This window comes from Bison bison, unplaced genomic scaffold (genome assembly GCF_000754665.1).
Source record: "Bison bison bison isolate TAMUID 2011002044 unplaced genomic scaffold, Bison_UMD1.0 scf7180017864108, whole genome shotgun sequence".
Classification (NCBI taxonomy): Eukaryota; Metazoa; Chordata; class Mammalia; order Artiodactyla; family Bovidae; genus Bison; species Bison bison.
This window is the reverse complement of record NW_011494680.1, coordinates 7,515,653-7,541,014: the sequence shown is the minus strand read 5'-3', so window position 1 is coordinate 7,541,014 and position 25,362 is coordinate 7,515,653. Positions and strand designations below refer to the sequence as shown.

At 39.9% G+C, this 25,362-nt stretch overlaps 1 protein-coding gene across 3 annotated transcripts in view; it reads left to right on the top strand.

The window, feature by feature from the left end:
• The window catches only part of ST18 (suppression of tumorigenicity 18, zinc finger), a 267,179-nt gene that overhangs the window by 149,033 nt on the left and 92,784 nt on the right, over nt 1-25,362 (top strand). For all 3 annotated transcript variants that reach the window (XM_010838949.1, XM_010838948.1, XM_010838947.1), the window contains exons 3-5: nt 2,996-3,074; nt 17,568-17,610; nt 24,809-24,900. The gene's annotated coding sequence lies outside the window, so the exon portion shown is untranslated. The remainder of the gene's footprint in view (nt 1-2,995; nt 3,075-17,567; nt 17,611-24,808; nt 24,901-25,362) is intronic.

Sequence of the window (25,362 nt, the reverse complement as noted above, 5' to 3'; positions counted from 1 at the left end):
GTTTTTTTTTTTTTTTTTTTTTTTTTTTTTTTTTAGTGATTTACTGCAAATATATTCAGCATTTGACTGATTAAATAGACCTTCGGCAACCTTGAGGGTCACTGTGTAGAGTATGTACATAGAAAATGCATCAGCCCATTGTACCCTGGCAGCTAATGAGATTGGTCGTTAAGTAAATGACACAAAGCCCACAAAAAAAGCTTAGCAGCTCACTAGAGTATCACAGAGTGTCCCTGCACACCACACAACGACACAAACACTGGACTACCCTGGCCCACCCCTGCTTTATTCTACATCACTGCTTCCCTGGTGTCAGCATGAGAGCAGAACAAAGGCAGGAGGTGCGGGTAAGTCAGTCTGGCAATTAAACCCCAGGGAGAAGTTGAACAAATCTTAGCCTAACCGTGGCGAGGCAAGTCCGATTCTCGACAAGTAGGTCAGAATGAAGGGGTTTTGCTATCACTTCTGGAAATGTTGCTTCAGTGATCAAAGCTCTTCTGTGGCCATTCTGCTCGTTTCGTTTTTGCCATTTCATAAAAGTTTTTACATTTCAAAGTCGAGTGTCCTCCAGAATGCAAGGGGACTTGAATTGGAAAGGCAGGCTGTTGGCTGGAGGAAGGGGGCTTTTGTGAGGGACGGCTGTTCAGGTGTGTGTAAAGGTTTGAGAAACTTTCAGATGCATGAGGTAACTTTGATTTTAGTTAGTCCTGCTGCTTTTCAGAGAGAAGGGAAACCGGGGTGTGAATGGGGGCAGTGAAGTTGTTTCTTGTCAATATGAAATTGTCCCGTCCGCTAGAATGTATTTACATGTGTGAGATAACCATTTCCTCGATCAGTATCTTAAAAATCAATCAATCAAACACAACAGAACAAGGAGATGAAAGCTCCTTTTTTTGTGTGTGTGTGCATTCCACTTCTCTTGAATCTGCAAATGAAATCATTGCTGTGATTTTGTAATGTTGAATAGGATTAGTGGTTATTTGCTTGCTGTACTTGGGGAGAAAAATCTAAGCTCTCTGACACTGAGCAGCACGGGGGTACTGTATCCCTTGAAAAATGCAGTTAGTATTGAGCTCTAACATTGCAGGATCCTTTTAGAGAAATATGGCAACAGGAAGTTGCTGGAAAGTCTTATCTGCCTTGCTGAAATGTCTGTCTGCCTTAGATGTGTGTACTCAGAGGCTGTTTAGTTCAAGAGAGAATGACGTTGTTACACGGCATTCAGGTAAATTCAGTATTTTATTCTAAGGACTGTCAGCTAAGTGGATTGTCAATGGTTTAACAAACCCTGATACTCTCATTGAAAACATTTTAAAAAGTATTGTTAAGTGTGATGTTTTAAAATAGTTGGATTCATAATATTGTCAGGATTCAATTTTTGAAGACATTGTCATTTAATATTAGAATAGCGTGTCATCTGTTCATGAATTAAAACTCTCCGTATTACACAGAAACTGGTTTCCAAACTTGCATTACTTGCCCTGAAACATTTTTATTTATGTAAGAATATGGAAATATTAGGATACAGAGTGATTGCTCACTATTAGTATTCATGGGAGATTCATAATAGAAGTTTAGAATGGGATCTCACTGACCCAGAGGTCACATACTTTTTTTGTGTCTTGAAGTACTTTTCTCTTTCCAGTGTGTTCCCAGCATTCATTTTCTTTATGAGTCATTTAAGACTATATGTGGACAGTATATAATATATACTATGTATTATGAACTCTAAGTATTATTTTTATAGTGACCAGAATTGAGAAGGAAATATATTTTGTGAAGAAAGTGTTCTAACAGTGTCTTGTTCTTTCAAGTAAGAAAGAGGTACTTTGATTTTACTCAATTCAGATATTTGGAATATGTCATCTCATCACCAGGCCTTTAATGGGGTAGAAATTGTGGAAAGCCCAGGCGGTCTGAAAGTGGCTACAATTACCTCTAACAATTCTAGTTTAAGGCAGAGTTATGCAAGTTAGGCAGTCAGTCTTTCTTTTGGACATTGTAGATCCATGAGGTTCTCTTCTTGTACTGAACATTTTAAATTTGAATCTCATGTAGTATAGTTTATTTTTTTCTGTGGTTGCTTGTGTTCATCATGTTAACACAGGAGTGAGACGTTCAGAAAACACACAGTCCTTTCGGATGGCTGTACATGTCTGACTGCTCTCCCCCTCAGTGCAGCTAAGGTTGGGCAAGCGGGCCCAAGTGTAATACCCACATCACTGTGGATAAAACCGAGTGGGATTGCTTCCACAGAAATATAGTTGTCATTCTTCCAAGCAAAATCGGGCTGCATTGCAATTGAGATCAGAGGGCCTGGGTCATTACTTTTGCTTTATGGGAACTTGTTTGCATCAGGATTGGTCTTGAACTTAAGAGATGTTTTAAAAAATCTAACTATGAAAATACACGAAGAAAATGCTTCTACCTGCTGTTTAACTTTCTTCTTCAAAAGAAATGGGAGGAACTTCATTTCTGCTGATAGAAGGAAACTTTGTGTTATTGAACTTGTATTCAAATTGATTTGAGAGAGACGTGTTGTAAGTTCAAAGGATGGTGTGGCTTGCTGTGGGTAGTGCAGGGGGCTCATTTCCAGTCCTAAGGAAAAGAACTATGACATGTTTGCTGGAGATGAGGCCGTCTGAGTGCCATGTGAGTGACACAGAGTAACCAGAGAACCTGCTCTACTCCCTTCCCAAGTTCATATGTTTGAAACCTGGTTCTTCCACTGCCTAGATCTGTGTTCCTGGAGAGTTATTTAGCTTTCCTGGGCCTCAGTTTCTTGGTCTGTTGGATAGGGGGTGGGTGGATAAATCTTGCTCTTGTCATAACTTCTGTTAAAATTAAATAAGGTGATATAAGTATTTGAAAAGCTTTTCCTGCCTTAACCTTCCCCTGGAGCTTAAACCAGTGGGTGGACCTAACAACATCACATGAAGACCCCCTCATGCTTGCCTCACCAGTACAGAACTCTTTCTCATGTTTTCACTTTCAGAGCCCTCAATTTTGTGAGATTCCTTGAAAGATTGTGAAAAGTCCATTTTACGTGGCTGTGTGCTCATACCAAGTCTAAGGTAAACAAGTTAAAATACCAAATGTATATTGATATATGTGATTCGATGGGCTTCTTATGCATAGTTTTATTAATAGCAATTAAATGTATATTAAAATTTCATTACATTTGAACTTCAACCTCCTATAACCAGAAATACTGAATTTCATTTCATTTCAGAAAAGAATTTGAAATGAAATTCTGTATTTCATTCCCTAATTTAAGTACTTAATGAAAGCAAAGGTCTTTATCTACTATTAGGATTACTTCTCTCTTTTTTTTTTTAACTTAGTATCTTTATTTTTTGTCCTTTTGGGGTTTATTTCATAAGGTTGTGGTGTAGATTATTTCTTATAATTGATACTTTGATTTGGTAAAAAAATTTTCTTCTTCAGGGACTTTATGATTGGAAAATATTTTATTCCATTAACTAAAGAAACTTGAACCTCGTTGACTGATAAATATTTTAAAATTTCATTCCAGTGAACTCTAAGTATAGTATCAAATTGATAAGCTTTCAGGTACAAATTTGTTACTTTTTTGATTTAAGTCTTCAGATTTAATTGTAGAAATACTTGTTCTGCTAGGGTTTGACCTGTATATTTAAATTGCAACTTAGAATTTCGTTGCTAAGAAGAATTTCTGATCTTGTGTACCTTGTGTCTACAGGTACTCTCAAAAATGTGAATGCATCCAAAGTCTTATTAGTGACTTACTTATACTAAGTAGTATTAACTACAAAAGTATAATAGCTTTTAAAATACAAATATTTTAATTTATTTGACTTACACAGTATAAATATGAAGGAACAGAGGTACTTGACACAGTTTATGTTCTCCAAATATTCCTAAATACTGTTTGGTTTGTCAGAGTAAAATATATATTAATTGATATGCTACTAAGATGAAAAAATTACACTTGGTATTCTGTGAAAAATGTTTGTATCATGATCTCATTGCAGAACAAGTCTACAAAGATGGTACATTTTCCCCACCTTTTTCAAAATTTAAAAATAACAAAGACAGTTTCATTTCCTAAAACTTTGAGTTTTTCCATGAAGGAAGCATGGCACAAGGCTACTGTGGAAACCTGGCCTCATCCTTTTTTTCAGGCATGCCCTGTCTGTGTCCAGTTTCTATATGAGTGAATGCATGCTTGGCATGAAACAAAACTTAGTTGTCTCGACTTAGTGTTATGCAGAAGCAAACTGAAATGAAACAGTTAATTATTTAAATAGAATAAACAGTATTTTCATTCCTGGCATGTAGATTAAAGAGAATAAGAAAACAATAAATGAGAAATTTTGTTATTGAAAACCTAATTTGTAAAGGAATACCGTGAGCTAGGAAGATGCATGAGTGTGCGCTGTTTTGTTTCTACAGTATATTTGGTATGAATTAGAATGAAGGTATTTACCTCTTTTAAATTTTCTTCTTTCAAATAACAAACAATGGTAGGGAATTAGTCTTAACATTTCTATTCTGAAGGGCGAGAAAGGGGTGAGGATGAAATATGCTCATGAAGAAAATGAAATCAAGAAAAGATTGAGGCTGACAAAATGACTACTCTAGAAAGGGGGCAGAGATTCGAGTACACAACCCATTATGTACACAGCCCTTGATCTTTTTTTGTGTGTGAAATATACCAGTGTCTACCAAAAGGGTTAAAGAAAATGCATTCTGTTGCATCTGCTTACTAAATCCCTTACTTTAGTAGAAATTCAAATTTTGTAAAGATTATTCGTTTTATTGATGCATATAATTATAATCACAAGCCATCTGCTGATTTGGCAGGCATGGTTAAAATTCTCTAACTCTCATAACCTTTCAAGTACAGTGCCCTTGGGACTCTATTTCACTTTTATATTTTGGAAAACATGTAGGGACAAATAAGGGCGGTCATCTACAGAATGTCAGGCCCGAGGAAGGGAAGGAACAGAGATGGGGTACTGCAGAGGGCATTTTTAAGGGTAGAGGAAGTTCTTTTTTCCATTTTCTTTTTTTGCTTTTGACTTCATGAAGGATTATCCTAGTTCTATGATGTATTTAGGAATTTTTTACCTAAGGATTAAAGCTCTACCATTTTACTCCTGAAAGGCAGGTTCTAAGTCTAAACAAAACAAATAAAAAACCTTTCTGAATAATCCTCACATTGGTTTTCACAGGTAAGTGGAATGCATTTCACTGAGACTTTTTGAGCTAATAGAATATTCCACTGGTTTTATTTTTTCTGAAATACATTCTGAATCACTTCCCAGCCATCGATTTCAGATTGTAGGACAGTTTGTGCATTTTGATATGGACCTTTGGTTTGAAGGTCAAATTTCTAAGTGTTTTTGTAGGAAATCTCGTGCTGAGTAGACTTCACATGGCAGGAATCTTCTGGGGTCCCTTTTTAACTCCCGTGAACATTTGAAGCTTGGTAATGTCCCATGCCTGCTTCCCTTACTTCCATGGGACTGTTTCTACATAATGGGACCTGATGAACCAGGAGACTCCAACAGTTAGGTTTTGTGGTTGGAGATGGTATCTAGGCCGTATCTCAGCAAGACTGCAGGTGAGCCAAGGGCGACGCCAGCAACTGTGGGATCCAGGACTTGGCTTTGTCGAATGATGGAAACACATACTTCCCTTATTCCTTCTCGATCTCTAACCCCCACACTCACACATATTCACACACACCTGTTAAGTCATTGACCCAAGGACTATTTCTTAGGTTTGGCCAATTAGGAAAAGAACTTCTGGTACAAATGTTGTGTATGTGACAAGGATGATATATGTGATAGTAATAACAAAATGATAATCTTTGACCTTCACTGATGCGTGCACAGGACCGATGTGCCAGTCTTGTGTTAAGCCCCTGTGTTATGCATTATGTGATTTATTACTTGTAATATTTCCCTTTGTACCCCTTTTTGTGGATAAAGCAAATGATATTGAGACCCATACAGGTGTTTTCCTGGAGGTCAGCAGCAGGATTGAGGCTTGAACCCAAATCTAACTGTTCCCCAAATCCATGCCCTTAATTTCTTTCTATGCTGTGTGGTCTCTGAGTGCAGAGATTAGGGGGAAAACATTGTCAGCGACAGTGTCAAGTGACACCAGATCCCATGGACTTTGGGTTCTGCTGCTGCTAAGCCGCTTCAGTCGTGTCCGACTCTGTGCAACCCCACAGACGGCATCCCACCAGGCTCCCCCATCCCTGGGATTCTCCAAGCAAGAATGCTGGAGTGGGTTGCCATTTCCTTCTCCAATGCATGAAAGTGAAAAGTGAAAGTGAAGTACTCAGTCGTGTTGACTCCCAGCAACCCCATGGACTGCAGCCCACCAGGCTCCTCCACGTTCTACTCACAGTCAAATATCGTTAAGTTGTTGAATGATCCTGATCCAACAACTTGCTTTATTTTGATAACATCTGTCATATTCATGGTTGAGTGTGGTGGGTCCTTTTCATTCCCTCAATTCTGTAACTTGATGAACTTTTTAAAAATGAAAACATCCCCAAATTTGAAAAATAGTTCATAGACAGCATAAGTCTTTGATATACCTCATACATAGATATTTAGCAGGCCATAACCTGGTATCGGAAGTAGCCTGCTCTGAGAACTATATGAGCTTTAGCACTGGTGCTAAACATTAGCACATCGAAGTTACACGTTTAGCCAAACAGGCAGAATCTTAGGTCTGTGAGCGAAAGCACACACTCACCTGGAAACACCTGATGACTAAATTCTTCCTCTGAGTCTGTTAATGTTGAGCAGAAGACATAATTTTTTTGACTTTGATAATAACACAGTGCTGACTTCATGCAGCCCGCTATTTTGAATCTTTTGCAGCTATGAATTCTTTTAATTCTAAGAATAACCAGAGGAAAAGGAAAAGCCCATGAGTAAGGTCTGCCATCATCCCTTTCATAGACGAGGTGACCATGCCCTGGGGACATGGGTGAGCCTGCCCAGAACTCAGGGCTTCAGATCAGAGCCTGGCTGACCCTGCTTGACACTGTGGCCTCAGGCAGCATGGGTTACAGTCAGCCACTGTGTTCCCTTTCTCTCTGTGGACTCGTTAAGATTTCACTTTGCTTAAGAAAAAATGACATCGATTACGGATTATGAATTACATGTAGATTCATCATCGTTATTTATTTTTGCATTTTAGATCTTATTTAAGCAGTTACTATTATAATACTCAGTTTCCTTAAATTATTATAGAAGATTAACCCAAAAACATCGTCTAATCTTTTGCAAATACCATGTTGAAAATAGAATACCGAGTAAGAAGAGTCAAGTTAATGCGATTTGACAAAAATCCTTTAGAAGAGAATCTGTATTTAAAATAATTTTTCAGTATCTAGCACAGAAACTTTGAGAACTGTGTTAGCTTTAGCTCTGGTGCTGAACAGCATCACATCGAAGTTATCTAGCACAGAAACTGTGAACACTGTGCAAGATGCAGAAGTGTTTGTTGGAAATAAAGAATCTAAGGATGAAGAGTTTCAATCACAGTGGAACTCTTCTAGGTAGATACCATGTCAAGTTCACAAATGATTAAAATATTTTGTTCTGGTTGGATATGATTTAAGATAGTGTTTGTATTTTATAGTTTCCCAGTGAAGTAAAAAAATGTAAATATCAGCACTAGAAAACTGAAACAGGTTATTCAGGCCCTCGGTTGACTAAGAAATAGTGATGTGTCTAGAATTTGCCAGGAGTTTAGACGATGGATGTAAGTCATGCTACCTGCCCTCGGGGACTTTGTGAGCTGGAGTGGAGCACAGTGATGTGGTTGAAGTCACCAGCCTTGGCTGGGTCATTGTTCATGTGATAGGGAGGTTTCCTCATGGCCACATGCCACTCCACTCTGCCACTCGTCCCTACTGTATGTGGGGCCAGAGCACCCCACCAGGCCTAGGTGGTTCCATTTTCCCCTAAAAGGTAAGGTTATGGCTTAAAGAATAGAATGACTGCTTTTGCTTAGCTGTGGCCTCAGGGAAGATTTCGTTGAAGAGCCATTTAAAGAGCCCTGAATCCATCCATTGACCAGCTTATTGAGAGTCTGCTGTGTTCCAGCATTGTGGATATAGACACAAGTATTGTGAGATGTCATCCCACAGCAGGAGACACGGGCAAACTGACATTCACAGGCCAGTGGGGCCCATGCTACGCAGGAGGCAGGCCCAGAGCATAGGTTTGAAAACTGGTCAGGAGTCGTGACAGCCCTGTGGCTGGGATCGCAGTGGGGGTGATTAGCGAGGTTAAGAGGTTCAGAAGGAAGAGGTTGTTTAGAGGAAAAACTGATAAATGCAAGACAACCAGGTAGTGATATTGAGTATCCAGTTAATCCATGGATCTGAGATACAAGGGCAAGATCTGAGAGGGACATTTGGATGTGGTTTCCAAGGAGAATGTACGGAGTGCGAAGAGGATCAAAATTAGCAACACCGGAGAAGAGCAGTGTTTTAGTGGAAAGGTAGCAAAGAGGAGCCAACAAAAGAGGAATGAAGAGAACTGGAGAAATTCGAGAATTTCTCCAATTTGTAGAAAACAAGGGTGTAAACAACTAGCTCAGAAAACAGACTGACAATGCACCGTGAGACACATTGAGTAGGAAGACACTGGTGAGCTCAGCTACGGACACTCAGGTTGACTCAGGGACTGGGAGCCAGGTCACCATGGGTCCTACTGGAAAGTAAGGTGAGAACAGAAAGCCTCTGGGAATTTTAAGGAGTTTGAAGAACAGAGTCAATAATATATAGAGGAGAAATATGTTTATATACTGAAGAGAAGGAACCAGAGGGTATAGAAGGCTGAGACAAGATATGGATGAAAAACAAATCTGATCAGGTAGGAGCCCAAAATCGGGAGGGAGCATTCTCCTCTAAAACCAGAGAGAAAAAGAGACAGACGAGAGGATGCAGATAACAGGGTGTCTGTACATGGAAAGGTGAGACCTTGGGACCATTCCTAGTAGATAGCCCCACGTTTTCTGTGAAGTTAAGCAGCAAAATCCTGTATCCATTCTGTGTGGAATAGCTTTAAAGTCTAAGTGCCTTTAATATGTTTTTATTATTACATTTACATCATGTTAAAAACAAAAGGTTCTACTTCACTCCTAAATGTTATATATCAAGGATGTTGGTGCAGAAACTCAGAAGATGGAAGAGAACCAGAGGAGCAAGGGCTTTGAGCTGTCCTAGAAGATGCAGGTGGCAGGGGCAGGGAAGAGGAGCGTGTCCTCTGGGACTGGGAAGGAGGAGGTGAGCAGGAGGGGCAGGCATTGGCTCCTCTGCCCTGAGGACTCGTGAGGACACTGGGAGGCGTGGGCTTAGATCACAGTAGGCTGTAGATACACTTCCATTCTGTATCTGTCTTCTTTTTGTACTTTTCCTTGATTTACACTGAAGATGGACCTTTAGCCATTTGCCTCTTTTTCTCTTTCCCGTCTCTACCCCAGACAACGTCCACCTCCTCGTACCCAGGTGACTGCCACAGCCTGGATACTGCTCTCCCAGACTTCCACGCCTCTGTGCACAGCTGTCCAAAGTCATCTTTATCACACTTAACACAAAATGCAGACTCCTCACTACGCTCTGTATGGTTCCACCTGTTTTTTTGAATAGCTTTGTTGAGATATAATTCACATAGCAGACAACTTACTTATTTAATGTTACAGTTCAATAGTCATCAGTATGTTCAGATTTACGCATCAGCTTTAGAGCATTTCCCTTTCCCCAGAAGAGACTCTGCATCCCTTAGCCATCATGCTCACGTTCCCTCTGCCCCAGGCTCCAGACAACCACTTGTCTGCTTGTGTTTTCGTAGCTAAGCCTACTCTGGAGATTTCATCTAAATGGAATAGCATTGCATATGGTCTTTTGTGACTTTTCTCTCACACGGTATAATATTTTCAAGGCTCATCCATGTTGTATCATCTATCAGTGCTTCACTCCTTTATATTGTGGAACAATATTCCATTGATTGTATAGACCATGTTTTATTTATCCACCTATTAGTTTATGAACATTTGGGTTGTCTCTTTTCCATTGTTTATGAACAATGCTTCTGTACATCAATGTACAGTTTTTGTGAGTGTGGACATATGTTTTTATTTCTCCTGAGTATGTACCTAAGGGTTGAATTGTGGATTACATAGTAACCTCGTGTTTAACCATTTGAGGTACTGCCAGACAGTTTTCCAATGCAGCTTCACCGTTTGACTTTCTCACCAGCATTTGACATTCTCTTCATCTCCTGACCAACACTTATTATTGTGTGTCTTTTTATTATAGCCATCCTAATGGATGTGAAGTGGTACTTCATCATAGATTCGTTTTGTTTTTCCCTAGTGACTAATGATGTTGAGCATCTTTTCATGTGCTTATTGGCTATTTGTACGTCTTCTTTGGAGAAATGTCTGTTCAAGTCCTTGACCCATTTTCAGTGAGTAGCTCATCTTCCTATTATTGAGTTGTCATCTTTTTTAGATATTCTGGGTAGAGCTCTAACTGCTTTCACCACAGGCACAGTTCTTGTACTTTGTTTTAAATGAGCAAAGATTACTATTACTTCAATTTAAAATACTCCTCAGCTTCTTGAGTATTTTTCCATAGTACTTATCACTGCTTCAAATTGCACAGTAATTCATTACTTCCTTTTCTCTTGGTCTGGCTCCCAAGAATATAATTTCTGTCTCATCTAGCCCCGCTTCTCCCTCTACTCTCTCACGATAATGAGAGGCTATTGTGATTAAACACATGTACCTTTCAGCAGGTGTCTAATGCCCAGGGCTGCTTCTCAAGGGCTGGGTGACTCTGGGCAAGTATTTAACTTCTTTGTGTTATAATCTCCTCATTTGAAAGATGGGAAAAATTAATAATCGATGTGTACAGTCATTATGCAAAATGAATTAATATATAATAAAGCATTTACAATAGTATTTAGCACAAAGAAATAAAATAAAAAAGTCAGCAAATATTTTTGAATGAAGACTTAATGAATTTTCCTACTAACAAGGAAAATGAGCTGTTAAGTTTCCAAAGATTTAACCTGTTTCATCAACACATATCCTCACTATGACCAGGAGAGGTTTTTAATTGGGTACCAACTACCTGTGGGCTTTGCATGAAAACTGATCCCTGTGGGGATCGTGGAGTTTTACAGAATTTCTGCCATGTGCCATGCCTTTTATGAGTGACAGTTCAAAAGTCTTCAGGGCTCCAGAGGGAGGTTCTGTTATGGTACACTTTTAACAGTTGAAGACCCTGAAGATCTGTTAGGGAGGCTAAATGCAGTCCTGAGATCACAGAACTAGCAAATGTTAGAGTTAGGATTTAAATTCAGGTTGGTGTTACCACTTTACCATCTTTGGTGAGGGCTTGGAGTGTCCCTTCAACTACGAGCATTTCCCAGGTTATTGGTCACTGTCTTTCCCCACAGACTGGTTTTATGATTTTTACCGTATTTCATTGTCTCCATAATCTTATCACTCATCACCGACTTTCTGAACATTCTCTCCAGGCAGTTTCCAATAAATGACACAAAGAAATTCCCATTTTGTGAGCTCTCAGTTGTGGGTCTTTCCAGGATTTGCTCAGAGAAAGACATGCAAGCTCCACCTGCCATTTTAGCCACAGCTACACAGCAGGAGAAACCTTGGCATCATACAGGATCTTGAGCATTAGCTCAACTTAAAATAGGAATAATGATGTCAACACCCTTAGGCTGTTGTGAGACTTAACTAAGATAATAAGACCATGAGATGCTAGTCCAGTGCGTGAATTGGTGTCCAGGTATGATTGAAGATAGCAATTGCTAAAAGCCTCCTCTGATTCTGTGTTTACCTCTTGCCTCCTGCAGATCGCTTAAAGCACCCTCCACCATTCCCTACTGCCTCTACCTAATTTAGGGTCAGCATATTGCTTGGCATATTCATGATAAATAATACCGTGTTTCTTCCATTGCCTCAATTTTATTTCATGGTATCTTAAGAACTGCCCAATTTAGTTTCTTTAGGCATTTGTAACACACCAGTCACTCTTCTGTTTTTAGCATATGATTAACTTGGCTATGACAATCCTTAAGTTTTAATACACCCCCACTTGGAATTAAAATCAATAGTTATATGTATTATTATTAAGGTAATAGCAAGATTGCATAATGTTTTGGGTACATTTTAACTTGCAAGTTATTTTTAATTTGCAAAGTTGATCTTAATTCATAAGCAGACTGTTCATAAGATTGTTATTTTGTACATCCCTACTTTTTAGGTATAACATTAATAATACAATCATTGACTTTAAGCATCATAGGTACTAGTCTTACAAGCTGATCTACCCTGTATATTTTCACCTGCATAACTTTTTGCTACATGCTATGGGTACTTTTGTATTTTATCTTTAGATATTATTTTAAAGGATACTTTCATATTTTATCTTTAGATATTGTTTTCTCAAAATTCATATCCCAGAGGCAGTGCCCTGATCACAGTTCTCTGTTTTCTTAATAATTAATTGGTCAGCGGTCCTCAAATAGTCAGCACTCTCACTGGGTTTCTGGACTCTGGAGGAGGCAGAGACAAGGTTGCCCCAGCCCTGTGGGAGCTGTCAATAGGTGGGTGGTGAAGAGCATGTAGAGGGTGATACATGATGGGATCAGGGGCTGTGATCTGAGTAGGCATGGCTTCCTGTAGGAATACAGAACCACACTTGGGAGGAGGAGTTAGAATGTGAGAGGAAACCCATCTTGGTTCCTGGAGGCCAAGTCTTCATTTCACGAGTGTTCTTGTTATTCACTTTGGAATCACAGTATATAAACTAAGTTTTTAAAAGACGGATTCTGTAGTTCGTCCAACGAATTTTCTTCTTATACACACCTTCTTAGAAAAATTTAATGTCTTCCCAAAATATGTAATATGTTACCTCTGACAGAAAACTAAGGTCAAATTTCCTCAGTAATCATCTACAGATAGTGAAACGTGGGGATCGAGAGAGAAACTAGTGAAAACCAATAGGGTTCTGGAATTGGATAAGCACAGGACGAAGTGCCTGATGTGAGCTGTCCTGGTCTCTCTGGAAAACCAGATGTTCAAATGACCAGAGGCTCTTATTGAGTCTGATTCATTATAACTCGTAAAAGGCACCCAAGCAGAGATGCGGGTTAAGATCTGGACTCTCACAGCAGTCTCAGTGTGACAGCACTGTGCACAGCCGAACTGCATGAGTTCTCCTCTACTCAGACTCTATAGCTCATGTTTGTCCTTCTGCAGGTGAGAACTCATCAAACCCAGAACCCTCAGGTTGTTCTCCTGACTTACTGAGAAATAAACTCAGCACCTCCATCTCCTCAAAGACTTTCATTTCATCACCTCTTTGGTTTGTGCAACACAAACATTTGTACTATGAGGGGGGCACACACCTCACACCCCGCTCCACTCTCCAGGAGTACACCTGTTTATATGAATTCTTCCCCCTTTTTCTCTAGAAGAATAGGTGCTTAGTGAGGAGTAAATAAGTTAATGTGTTCATTTAAAAATACTGTTCTATATGGAGAAGGTTGGTTATACTGGCATTGATCAGATTCCTTATTTGTGATGTTATCTTGTATTTAGGTGAGGTTAGGATGGCACCCCACTCCAGTACTCTTGCCTGGAAAATCCCAGGGACGGAGGAGCCTGGTAGGCTGCAGTCTATGGGGTCGCTAAGAGTCGGACACGACTGAGCGATTTCACTTTCACTTTTCACTTTCATGCATTGGAGAAGGAAATGGCAACCCACTCCAGTGTTCTTGCCTGGAGAATCCCAGGGACAGGGGAGCCTGGTGGGCTGCCGTCTATGGGGTCGCACAGAGTCAGATACGACTGAAGTGACTTAGCAGTAGCAGCAGCAGTACTTTTAGAATAGCTTTGTTAAATAAAATCTCAGGGGGATAGCAAGACCAAATAAGAGATGGCAAGAATTCCAGAAGGGCTACAGATTCCTTTAAAATTGTTCTTATTTGTGAATGAACTTATGGGAACCAGGGGGTAGTGGGGAGGGGTAGATTGGGAGTTTTGGATGGACATGTGCACACTGCTATATTTAAAATGTATAAACAGCAAGGGCCTACTGTATAGCACAGAGAAATCTGCTCAATACTCTGTGGTAACCTAAATGGGAGAGGAATTTCAAAAAGAATTTTAAAATTGTTCTCATTGGCTTACTGTGATTTCTTACATTGAGCCATAATTCTCCCAGCTTTACTGGAATATTGTTTAGTAAGTTCGTGACTCAGGACACTAAATAGTTTTTCCTTGTCTGGGCACATCCCTGCAAAAGCACTTCACTTCTGTGCCATGTGTCACTTTCTGTTTGGGGAATCATCCTCCATCTCTTCAGTGATGTGTTCTTCTACAAAATAAATTGTTTTTTATAAATAAATTTATTTTACTTTCAACTGCTCTCACACTTCTAGTTCTAAAATATGTATTCCAATGAACAATGCTGGATATACCCTTGTAAGAGCTTTCTCACTGAGGTGTTTACCCTGACAGCAATGCAAATAGATTTTTTAGTTTTAGACTAAGAGATATTTTCATCCTTCGAGAAGTTTTTGGGATGATGTGTTCTTCAACATAGCAGCGACCTGAACCCTTCAATAGTCTCTGAGAAACTTGCTGTACCATTTAGGAATAAGTGAAAATGTACTAAGGCTGGTAAAACATTGATTCTCTCAAGGAAAACTGCATTCTTGCTTGACATAGAAATTCATTTTTATGATATCATTTTTAATTAATTCATCCTCTTATTTTATTTGCTATGGGCTAGTTTCAGTGCTGGTGCAGTCTTAGATCTGTAATTTCTGAGCTTACATTTGTTAATGGCACCTGTAATGAAGAAGTGCATAATTACTGTTTCTTTCTCAACATGAATGGCTTCATCTGAAGGGAAGATCAAGTTCAATAAGCTATAAAGTGGTTCTCAGAACGTACTCCAGTGAGGGGCCAGAACATTCACTTTGTATCTGTTGTTTTCTAGCATAAAGTATTAAAAACAGAGCGGATACATAGCTTGAGAACAGAGTGGGGAATACCGCTGCTCCATGTGGGCGTAGGGAATTTAGACTGTGGGATGGGCTTGCCTCACAGCCTGTGTTAGCGAACATTGAAGGTGACAGTTCTGAGTGTGGTCCCCAGACCATCAGCACCTGCCTCGCCTGGAACATGAGGGGAAGGGCCGTGCTCACGCCCACCCCAGATGCCCCTGTGGGTGACCGTGGTGCTGGCTGAGGTCTGAGAACTGCTGCTCTGACACTGCTGTTCAAGCTGTGGTCCGTGGAGTAGCGGGAGCCCCTGGACCCTTGTTAGCAGTGCAGGAGTTTGGGGTATCGGAAGCAGGTGGTCCTGATGTGGAGTAGAACCTGAACTACTGACCTGAGGTCAGAGCAGGACGCTTACCTGAGGTTAGAGCATTTAGGGACATTTGAGAGGCTGTCAAAGTGGGATCAGTGATGCTTTTTTTTTCACTGCACCAAATATTGGTTTGGCCAAAAAGTTAGTTTGGGTTTTTCTGTAACATCTTACAATTTATTTAAACAGCCTAATTCAACTTGTTTATATTAAGGGAACAGTGGGAATAACTGTGAGAGTACAGAAAGAAATGTTTACAGGTAACGCATGAGAAAAGTAGGCTTCATGTGTTTTGCTTATTTTATAAGATAGTTGGTAGGTCACTCAGCTAACAAAATACACAATCACTATGAAATACTACCTTTAAACCTTAATTATTTTCAAGAAAGTGTTACTTATTAAATGTACCCTAGCCTTTTATAGTATGTGATTTCTATTTTTAGTTTCTTTTGGTAGAAGTTGTTAATTTTATTCTAGTATTTACATCAATATATGAATGCTTCTGTTTTTACTCTTCTTTAGCTCTGTCTTTTTTAAAAAATATAACCTCATACTAGCTGGTTTGTATATTTTAAATGATATACGTTGAATCCCAGTTATTATTTGTACCACTTCATACCAGTGATTTCATTCCATTTTCCAGTTTTTCTGTCCTTTGTCAGAACAGAAAGCACTTATGTGGTATTCCTATACTTATAACTCCATGCTTTGTATCAGTCTTCATTTCTCAACTAGCTAAAGAAATTCTCAGCATCTATCTTTTTGCCAAAACTTTTGCAATCATCTCTTGGTTGGATGAAGCCTTGCCTCTAGCAGAGGGCTTGCAAACAATACCCCTTTTTGTTGAGTGGAATCAGTGAGCACTTTACTGTTTGTGGATCCCCCTCAGTTCCTTCTGGGATACAAAGAGGGAAGAGATGTGTAAATCTCTCGTCACAATGTTCAGAAATATGTAAAGGCACACTGTGTCTACATTGTGGGATGGAGAACAGAACCATGGTCTAGGGAGCAGAGCTATAAACTGGATAATAAATGCTAAGTGTGCATGAATATACACACACACACACATATATATATATACACATACATATATGGACATAGGAAGACACGCATATAGACACATATATATCTATATATCCCACAATGACCTAGACATTTCAAGTGAAAGTGTAGTTTTCAAGTAATTTTTTTTGAAAGCTCAATTTTTTGATTCACTTTTCATGTACAGATAAATCTATGTTTTATGTCTCTCTTTTTCTACCCTCAAATTTATTTTTCCCGAATGTGTCTCTTAGAATGTCTTTTTACCAGGGAAGGAGATTGTAAACTTTCAAGTCCCATCTCATCCCCACGGGGTCATTGTTACAATGCTGAGGAACCAGGAAGACAAAGCTTTCTGTTGAAGCTGTGAAGTTTGCCTCTTTCCAGGACTTGGCGTTTTCCACCTTCTGGTGGTGAAGCCAGTGGCCTGAGCAGAAAAGAAGACTTGACCAAGTAGCATCTTATTTGTAAGAACATTTGTAGCATGGAAACACATGAAAATGAAGGGATTTTTTTTTAAGCCTTTGGAAATCTTTGCACAACAAACACCCCCGTATGTAAATAGAACTGTCACTAGCTGTTTGTCCAACAGCGAGGCCTCCAGATGAACCAGGGCTGTGCGCTGACAGGGACAGCTGACTCATTAGCAGAGAGCAGTGAAAGGTAATTAACCCTGGGAAAAGTACAGCTGCCGTGCGGGCTGTTCCTTTCTGTAGGATCTGATTAGAAATTAGTGTTAAACCACTGACTCTTTTTTTTTTTTTTTTAAAGACTGTCATTGATAATTCACTTTCACTCTCAGGTGTGTGCCCAGAAAAGGTTCTCAAATGTACTTGTGGACAAAGGAACTCAAATCTAAAAAGCATTTTCTGATCACAGTAGACACCTGTTTTTCTTGTTGAGGGGAGTTCTTTCAAATGAATATTGTTGGACTGTTGACGATTGGTTAGTGCCTTGGTCCATTCTCTCGTAGTCAATATGTAAATTACTTGAAAAGATTGTTTCATACAGTTAATAAGCTGTAGATAATTACTGTTTAATTAAGTTTCTCTTTTTCTTTCCATTTTCCCTCTGATGACACTTCTTGTCCATAGCAATGGAAAGTCTCCAGTTCAGAGCCAGTGGACGTTAGGGAAGGTGAGTAAAGATTATTTAGAAATAAATTTCCCCCTCCAGAGAGAAGTACCCCTAACTTTCCAAAGGCCTCCAAAAACTTGAAAATTTAAGGTATTTGTTTTTTGAGGGCAACTAAAGATGCCTGATTTTGTTAATGTTGGTCTCTTCCTGGTCATTTGAGTTACAATTATGTATTTTTTTGAGAATTGTGTACACCAGGCCTTCTTGGTTGATGATGTCACTTGTCTCATATGAGGAGAATTAATACTTAAACACAATCAGGATTTACATACATAGCTGAAGAATGTAGTGGCAGCATTATCACCCTGCCTCCACAAACTGTCTTTTTTTTAGAATAAATGGGGAAAAAAACTTTAACATCTGAAAGAACTTAAGTCAGAGGAAAAAAATATAACAAAAGATAAGACAAATAGAAAACAAATGGAAACATGGCACTTTGAACCCAAATATTAACAGTGATATTAAATGCCTATGTCTTAATTCCTGAAACCTGTGAATACGTTATCTTACATACAAAAGGAGTGTGAATAAATTAAGAGTCTGGAGATGGGAGAGTTGCTTGGATTATCCAGGTGGGCTCAACTTATCCCAGGGACCGTAAGAGAAAGGCAGGTGGATGAGTCATGGAGAAGTGACCCGAGAAGGACCCACCATTGGAAGAGGGAAGAAGGAGCCATGGGCCATGGAATGCAGTGGCCTCGAGACACTAAGAATGGCCACTGAAAAAACAACAATCTCAGACCTACAATACAAGGAACTGGGGTATGCCCCCAGTCCTCGTGAATTCCCCATACAGCCTCTGGAAAGAAGCGCAGCCTGATTTGATCTTAGCCTGGTGCAACTGTCCCAGACTTCAGACCTCCAGAGCTGTAAGGTAATGTATTTGTGTGAAGCCATGAAGTTTGTGGACTTTTTACAGCAATAACAGAAAACTAATATGGAGGATAAGTCAACCGATAGATGGGACCCATTTTACAGCTGACAGTATAAATCCTCTAAAGAATTTCTTGTGTTTGAATGAAGAGAAGAAAGATTTCTTGAGCACCCAAGACTAAGAAATCAGTTTTAGGAAGTGGAATTTGTAAATCATGATGATGGTTATCATGAATTCTGAGATTTCCATTTTTGCGTTGCAACACCCCCCCTCACACCAAAAATGTTCTCCACGTGGTATTTTTGTAAGCATAATGCCTATATCATCAGAGGTACAGATGAATACCAGCTTTACTGGGACAGTTAGTATGTCTGTGTTTCACTGAGCTTGAGCAAGAGGAGTAGAATGTCCGTGGGAGAGACGAGGTCCATGATGCAGAGAGAAAACTGGTCTGACTATTACGGGGTTCACAGGGCCTGGCACCTAGATTCCCAGGGCTGTCACGCAGAAGCTGGTGTTAGCATGGAAGGCTTTCTTCATTGTGAAATGGTGACAACTCCCGATAGGCATGGGATGATGACAGGAAAAGAGTGCACTATGGTGCTCATGAGAGTGCCTTTCTCAGGGAAAGAGTTCAGTCAAGGTGTTATTTAGTCGCTGAGTTGTGTCTGACTCTTGCGACTTCATGGACTGTATAGCCCGCCGGGATCCTCTGTCCATGGAATTTTCCAGGCAAGAATACTGGAGTGAATAGCCATTTCCTTCACCATGGGATCTTCTTGACCCAGAAAATGTCATACCATTTTACTTTCATGGTAAAAGTAATGGGTTAGTTTTGTCTTTCCCTGTGGTTCCATTTTTATCTCCAGTACAAAGCTCATCCATTTGAAGGACATGGACATATGCTGTTTAAAATAAAATGTAAGTGTGTTTTTAAGTCAGGACAGTGGCCATACTGACAAATTCTGAGTAAGAAAAGTGAGGTACAGAAACTGGAAACTGGATATAGTTTAAATGAGTTGAAGATCTTCCTAAATGGTTTTCTTGCCAAATTTGGAAAAACAAGACTAGTATTTCCATGTTACCTTTGGCTTTTATTCCCATGAAAGGACTGATTTAAATCATGTACTGTTAGTTTTCATGTAAATCAGATAAAAGTAGACGTTGAGGAAGAAACTGACTGAAATCTATTACGCTCTATGCTTGCTCTCCTTTGGTTTTGGGAGCCAACTTTTATACATAAGGAAAGAGGACATTGAAGACAAAATTGTAAATTCTTAACTGGCATAGCAATCAGACAAAATCTATAAGCTCCAGATGTTGTCCTGGGATGTTATGTATTGAATACAATTAATAGGATAGTATCTCAGGCATCCAAGGAATATTATTTTAGGCTTATTTTAATTCAATTCAGTAGTAACTGAATTCAATTCAATTCAGTATTGAACCCACTCTGGCCACATTGTGTGTCAGTGAAAGGTCAACATGACACATCCCCTCAAGTCCATAAGCTTTACTGGCACCGGGAGGATAAAGTGACCTTGACTCTGTGATGTCAGGGAGCTCAAGGAATCAGGTTGGAGGTGCCTGGCACCTCACAAGTCCATGCCATTCGGTCACTTCACCACGGCATGGGTGATACTGCTTCTCACCAGACACATTTTGCAGCTCTGATACCAAAGGGAAGAGTTCCTTTGAGAGTAGCAAATAAAATCAACACATCCTAAACATTTCATTTTAGCTCTTTACCCTGACCAGCTAGTCTCCTTTGACACTTGTCTAGCTATACAAAACTGTGGCTTAAATACATTGCTTAACCAAGCCAAGTACAACTTTGACTGTGGTTTTTCATTTGGTCTTTGGGGACATTTATTTATTGTAGCCAAAGTCTCTGAATCTCCGAAGATGCGTTCTTCATGATTCATCATTTCTGGAAGCATTTCCAGGCTGGTCTCAGCCTGTGCTCCCATTCCTTGTTCTGCCTCCTCCCTTATCATATTTCCACATCCTATTGGAATCCTCAGTTTGCTGATTTGTACCATGAGGATAAGAACTGTGCTTTCTGTATCTTTAAATGCCCAAGACTGGCATGGAGTTTCCTAGATCAGTTCTCAATAAATGTGTATTGAACCAATAATAAGTAAAGTGTTTAGCAGAAAGGGACTTATGTTAACAGAATCTGCATTAAATTAACTATAATGAGGACAAAATCCAAAAACCCTTCTGCAAAAATCCAATGCCCACTGGCCTCAACATTTGAGAATCAGGTCATTTCTTTGACAGTTTCGTTAGTTTCTCCCATTCCATACTGCCTGGTCAGACAATAAAGATAAATGATTCTATTCTTTTATCTTAATCCAATTGTACAGAATATGGTGAGGATTTTAATGCAAAACAAACAGTTCCTGCTGGGTGAAACAGCACACTTGTTGGAAAAAATTCTAAGAAAACCTCTTAGAAACGGACAAGGAAAATATAAAATGTCTTAGGATATCAAGCATATTGTGTAACAATCTATATAATAAAACAGCTTAAATAGAGAAAATTCCCTTTACATAATAAAAAGCCTCCTTTTTGAATCAACAAGTGCTCTTTGAACTTTATTAAAAATGTTTTGACATTATAGGGTTGTTTAGTATAGATTTACTCAAAATAGCACATTTAGTTGCAACACAATCCTTGAAGTTAAGTGGTTAGTTTAATAAAACAGAGTTTCCATAGTTACCACAGGAGAACAGAAGATAACTTTTATTTCTTTGGAAGCCAGAAAGGGGCTTTAGAGAAAAGATTAAGCAAACAGACCCAGGCAGGTTCATTATGCAGGGCTTTGCACCTCATTGGCTTGTTTAAAAGTAGAAACTTGATATTACAGGAAATTAAAGTTTTCCCCCTAAAATCTATAGCAGCACACTAAGAACTATGCATATTCCATATCCCTGGGCATTCCCAACTAGCATCTGAGTCAGAGAGAAAGCTGGGTTAATGAGATCAATTTTTGCTCACAGTGTTTTGTTAAGAACTATTTCATAAACAAGTGGTTAAAAACCCATGCAGGAGACAGCACAGCCCTGCTGTCCGTCTCAGGTCTAACTTGGTTATTCCCGATCACCATTCTGTCGGAAGGCCTGATGGAAGGAAACCAAAATCCTCCTCATGCCGGTTCGCTGAGATACGCTCTGAATGCTAGAGATGGCTACTGTCGCCGTGCCCTCTGCTGTGTGAACCCAAGGAGCTCTTCACCGTTGACTGTTGAGAAGCAGAGTGACGTGGTTCCCCACTGTCTCACCTTCAGCCTGTGAGCCTTTAAGGCGGCAGTGATTAACAGGACTTTCCCAAAGTTTCTATGTAGTTACAAGGACAGTTTCAATCTTCTGTCATTTTTTTGCATTAGCTCTGATTATGCTTTTACCAGAAAAATGCATTTGTTTTAAAGGTAACAATACCGACTAGGAGAATAGCTTATGTTTCATCTATATTTATCAGCACTCACTGTACATTTGTGTCTTCATTACCAGGAAATATTAAGGGACATTGTGCCATCGATTCCTGTTTACAGTTTATTATGCAGAGATAGGAAACACTTAGCATGTAAAATGAATGTAGAAATTATTCCTGGATAGAAACATGGACATTTCCCACTCGTTGGCTCTTTCTCCTCCATCACCGGATCAGAGTGTAATTGTCAGTAATCAGGCCTGCTTGCTGCTGATAAAACCACTCTGAATGCTAGCGGCCTTCTTTGTGTGATGACTCAATTATTCCAGAAGTGCCTCATCAAATCTACCCCATCAGCTGGGCTAATAAATAAGGAGAAGAAACTGGCCCCCCAAAGCAAATTATAAATCCATTTGCATTAACCATTTCGCTGGTCCATGATCTAGGCAGAAATAAGCATGGCAGCTTGTGTTAAGCTTATTTGAATATGTTTATAATGTTTACAGCATGCAACTTTTTTTTTTTCCCACAAGGTGTTGGAATTATCAGTCATGAATGGCATCTGAATGCATTTATGTTAATTGCAGCAAGGCTTTAAGGATCTTTGAGGGCTATTTTGTGACTTAAATCAGGTGGAAGTTAAAACCTCTTGCAGGGAGAAGTATGGGTCTCGCACGAGTTATTGGCATTGCCTCAGAGTTTCAGAAGAAGGGGCTTGTGCTTTATTTTTACAGGTGGTAAAAGGACACATATGAATAATATAATGCCTGCTAGTACAAGTACAATGACTTCATATTGATCACAGTGGAAACCAGAAGTTATTCTGATGTTCTGTATGACTGCAGCAATTTGCAGAGAGAAAAAAAAAAAACATTTTCTAGAGAAGATCAGAGTTGCCATAGCATTCTTTGTACTTCAGATTCCTTGAAAGACTCCATAAGGCAGAGAGCTTTGTACTTCAGATTCCTTGAAAGACTCCATAAGGCAGAGAGCTCAAAAAGCCAGGCAAACCAGTAAAAATCAATTAAGTCCATCAATGGAAATTTTGTACATTGACAAATCATGTTTCTGTTCTTCTTATAAAATAACAAACTCTACTGCATAAGTTTTGTTTGTAGTTGAACTTCAGTGATCACTGGGGAAGCAAAAAACATTCAGAATGTATCATGAAGAGCAGTTTGGTTGCTGATATCAAATAATTAGTCTTGCTGAATATGCTGTGATTTAAAACCCAAGGCATCCCCCCCTAAGAGGATGCAATGCCACTGTCCCATTTTGCAATGGGGGCTGTTTCAGTTTTGAATAAGTTCTTTCTACTCCTACAGTGACAAGTAGAGCTTCTAGCCAGTAAACAGTATTTTTATTTGCCTAAAACAACTTAAAAGGAACCCGCTGCTGCTGCTGCTGCTGCTGCTAAGTCGCTTCAGTCGTGTCCGACTCTGCGACCCCATAGACGGAAGCCCACCAGGCTCTACTATCCCTGGGATTCTCCAGGCAAGAACACTGGAGTGGGTTGCCATTACCTTCTCCAATGCATGAAAGTGAAAAGTGAAAGTGAAGTCGCTCAATCATGTCCGACTCTTCGCGACCCCATGGACTGCAGCCTAGCAGGCTCCTCCGTCCATGGGATTTTCCAGGCAAGAGTACTGGAGTGGGGTGCCATCACCTTCTCTGAAAAGGAACCCACTACTTCTCTTCATTTGCTCCTGTCTATGAAGCAAGTCGGAGAAGGCAATGGCAAGCCACTCCAGTAGTCTTGCCTAGAAAATCCCATGGATGGAGGAGCCTGGTGGGCTGCAGTCCATGGGGTCGCTACGAGTCGGTCGTGACTGAGTGACTTCACTTTCACTTTTCACTTTCACGCAATGGAGAAGGAAATGGCAACCCACTCCAGTGTTCTTGCCTGGAGAATCCCAGGGACGGCAGAGCCTGGTGGGCTGCCATCTATGGGGTCACACAGAGTCGGATACGACTGAAGCAACTTAGCAGCAGCAGCAGCATGAAGCAAGTCCTCCTTGTATCAATCTGGAAGGCTAAGAAGAAGGAAGTAGTGTTTGACAGCATAAATATAATGTGACAGAAGGCTAACGTCATTTTTGTACATCAGTTGCTAAATATATACTCTCTTGCTATGATGAGAAAGCTCATTGATGAAAAAATTCAAAATAAGAGGTTTAAATTTTCATTAGAAATGTAATGATGAACATGGCAAGTTGGAAAGCTGAAGAATTCAATCGTCTGTCCAAGCAAATTTATACAAAATTTGACTCTCACTTAAATTATCATGGTAATTAATATAAAAATAAACCTAGAGAGGTGGGATGGGAGGTGGGAGGGAAGCTCCAGAGGGAGGGGATATATGTGTACATGTGGCTGATTCACTTCATTGTACACAGAAACTAACACATTTTAAAGCAATTATACTCCAATTAAAAAATATTAAAATTAAAACTAGACAGAAGTATAAAGGACTTGCTTTCCCATTAAAAAAAAAAAAAAGATCAAGAAAAATCCCCCCCTTTCACCATGCTAACTAATGAACAATTGGTGAAGATCCCAAAGGTAGCGACTAAGAGGTTAAAAGTGTTGGGAGGTTGGGAGACAGGGCTTCATGGGTCAGCAGTGCTGAGGTTGTATGTGTGTGTTAGTCGCTCAGTTGTGTCCAGCTCTTTGTGATCCCATGGACTGTAGCTCACCAGACTCCTCTGTCCATGGAATTCTCCAGGCAAGAATACTGAGTGGGTTGCCATTCCCTTCTCCAGAGGATCTTCCCGACTCAGGGATTGAACCTGGGTCTCCCACATTACAGGCAGATTCTTCACCTTCTGAGCCAGCAGGGAAGCCCAGTGCTAAGGTTAACATGCTGAATTCTCCCATTTCATTTGGCAGGAAACTAGACCTGAGGGTGATGTTTGGAGTTTGAATTAACACCCAAGTTCTGAGAGGAGGCTGCTGGGCATTGCATCGGACCAGTCCCACTGGTAAGTGAACTCCAAACGTAGCAGTTGTCTCACAGGGCTTCCAGCATGATGACGTTTCATATTCGATTTCCTTGCCCTTTCATCAAAGTTTTCACTTTGAGTTTAGTCCGGAGGATTTTTTTTAATATAGAATTTGTTTCTGAGTCGTAAGTAAATCTATGGTTCTCTGCTTTAAGGACACAATTGACAGTTGCATCTTAGGTCACCTCACCACCACCACCACCAATAAAATATAATCTGATATAGCTCTAAAAAAGTAACATCTCAGATTCATTACATCATATCATCAGGTTTAAAAACTGTCTTTCATATACATACTGCTGCTGCTGCTGCTGCTAAGTCGCTTCAGTCGTGTCCGACTCTGTGCAACCCCATAGACGGCAGCCCACCAGGCTTCCTGTCCCTGGGATTCTCCAGGCAAGAACACTGGAGTGGGTTGCCATTTCCTTCTCCGATGCATTA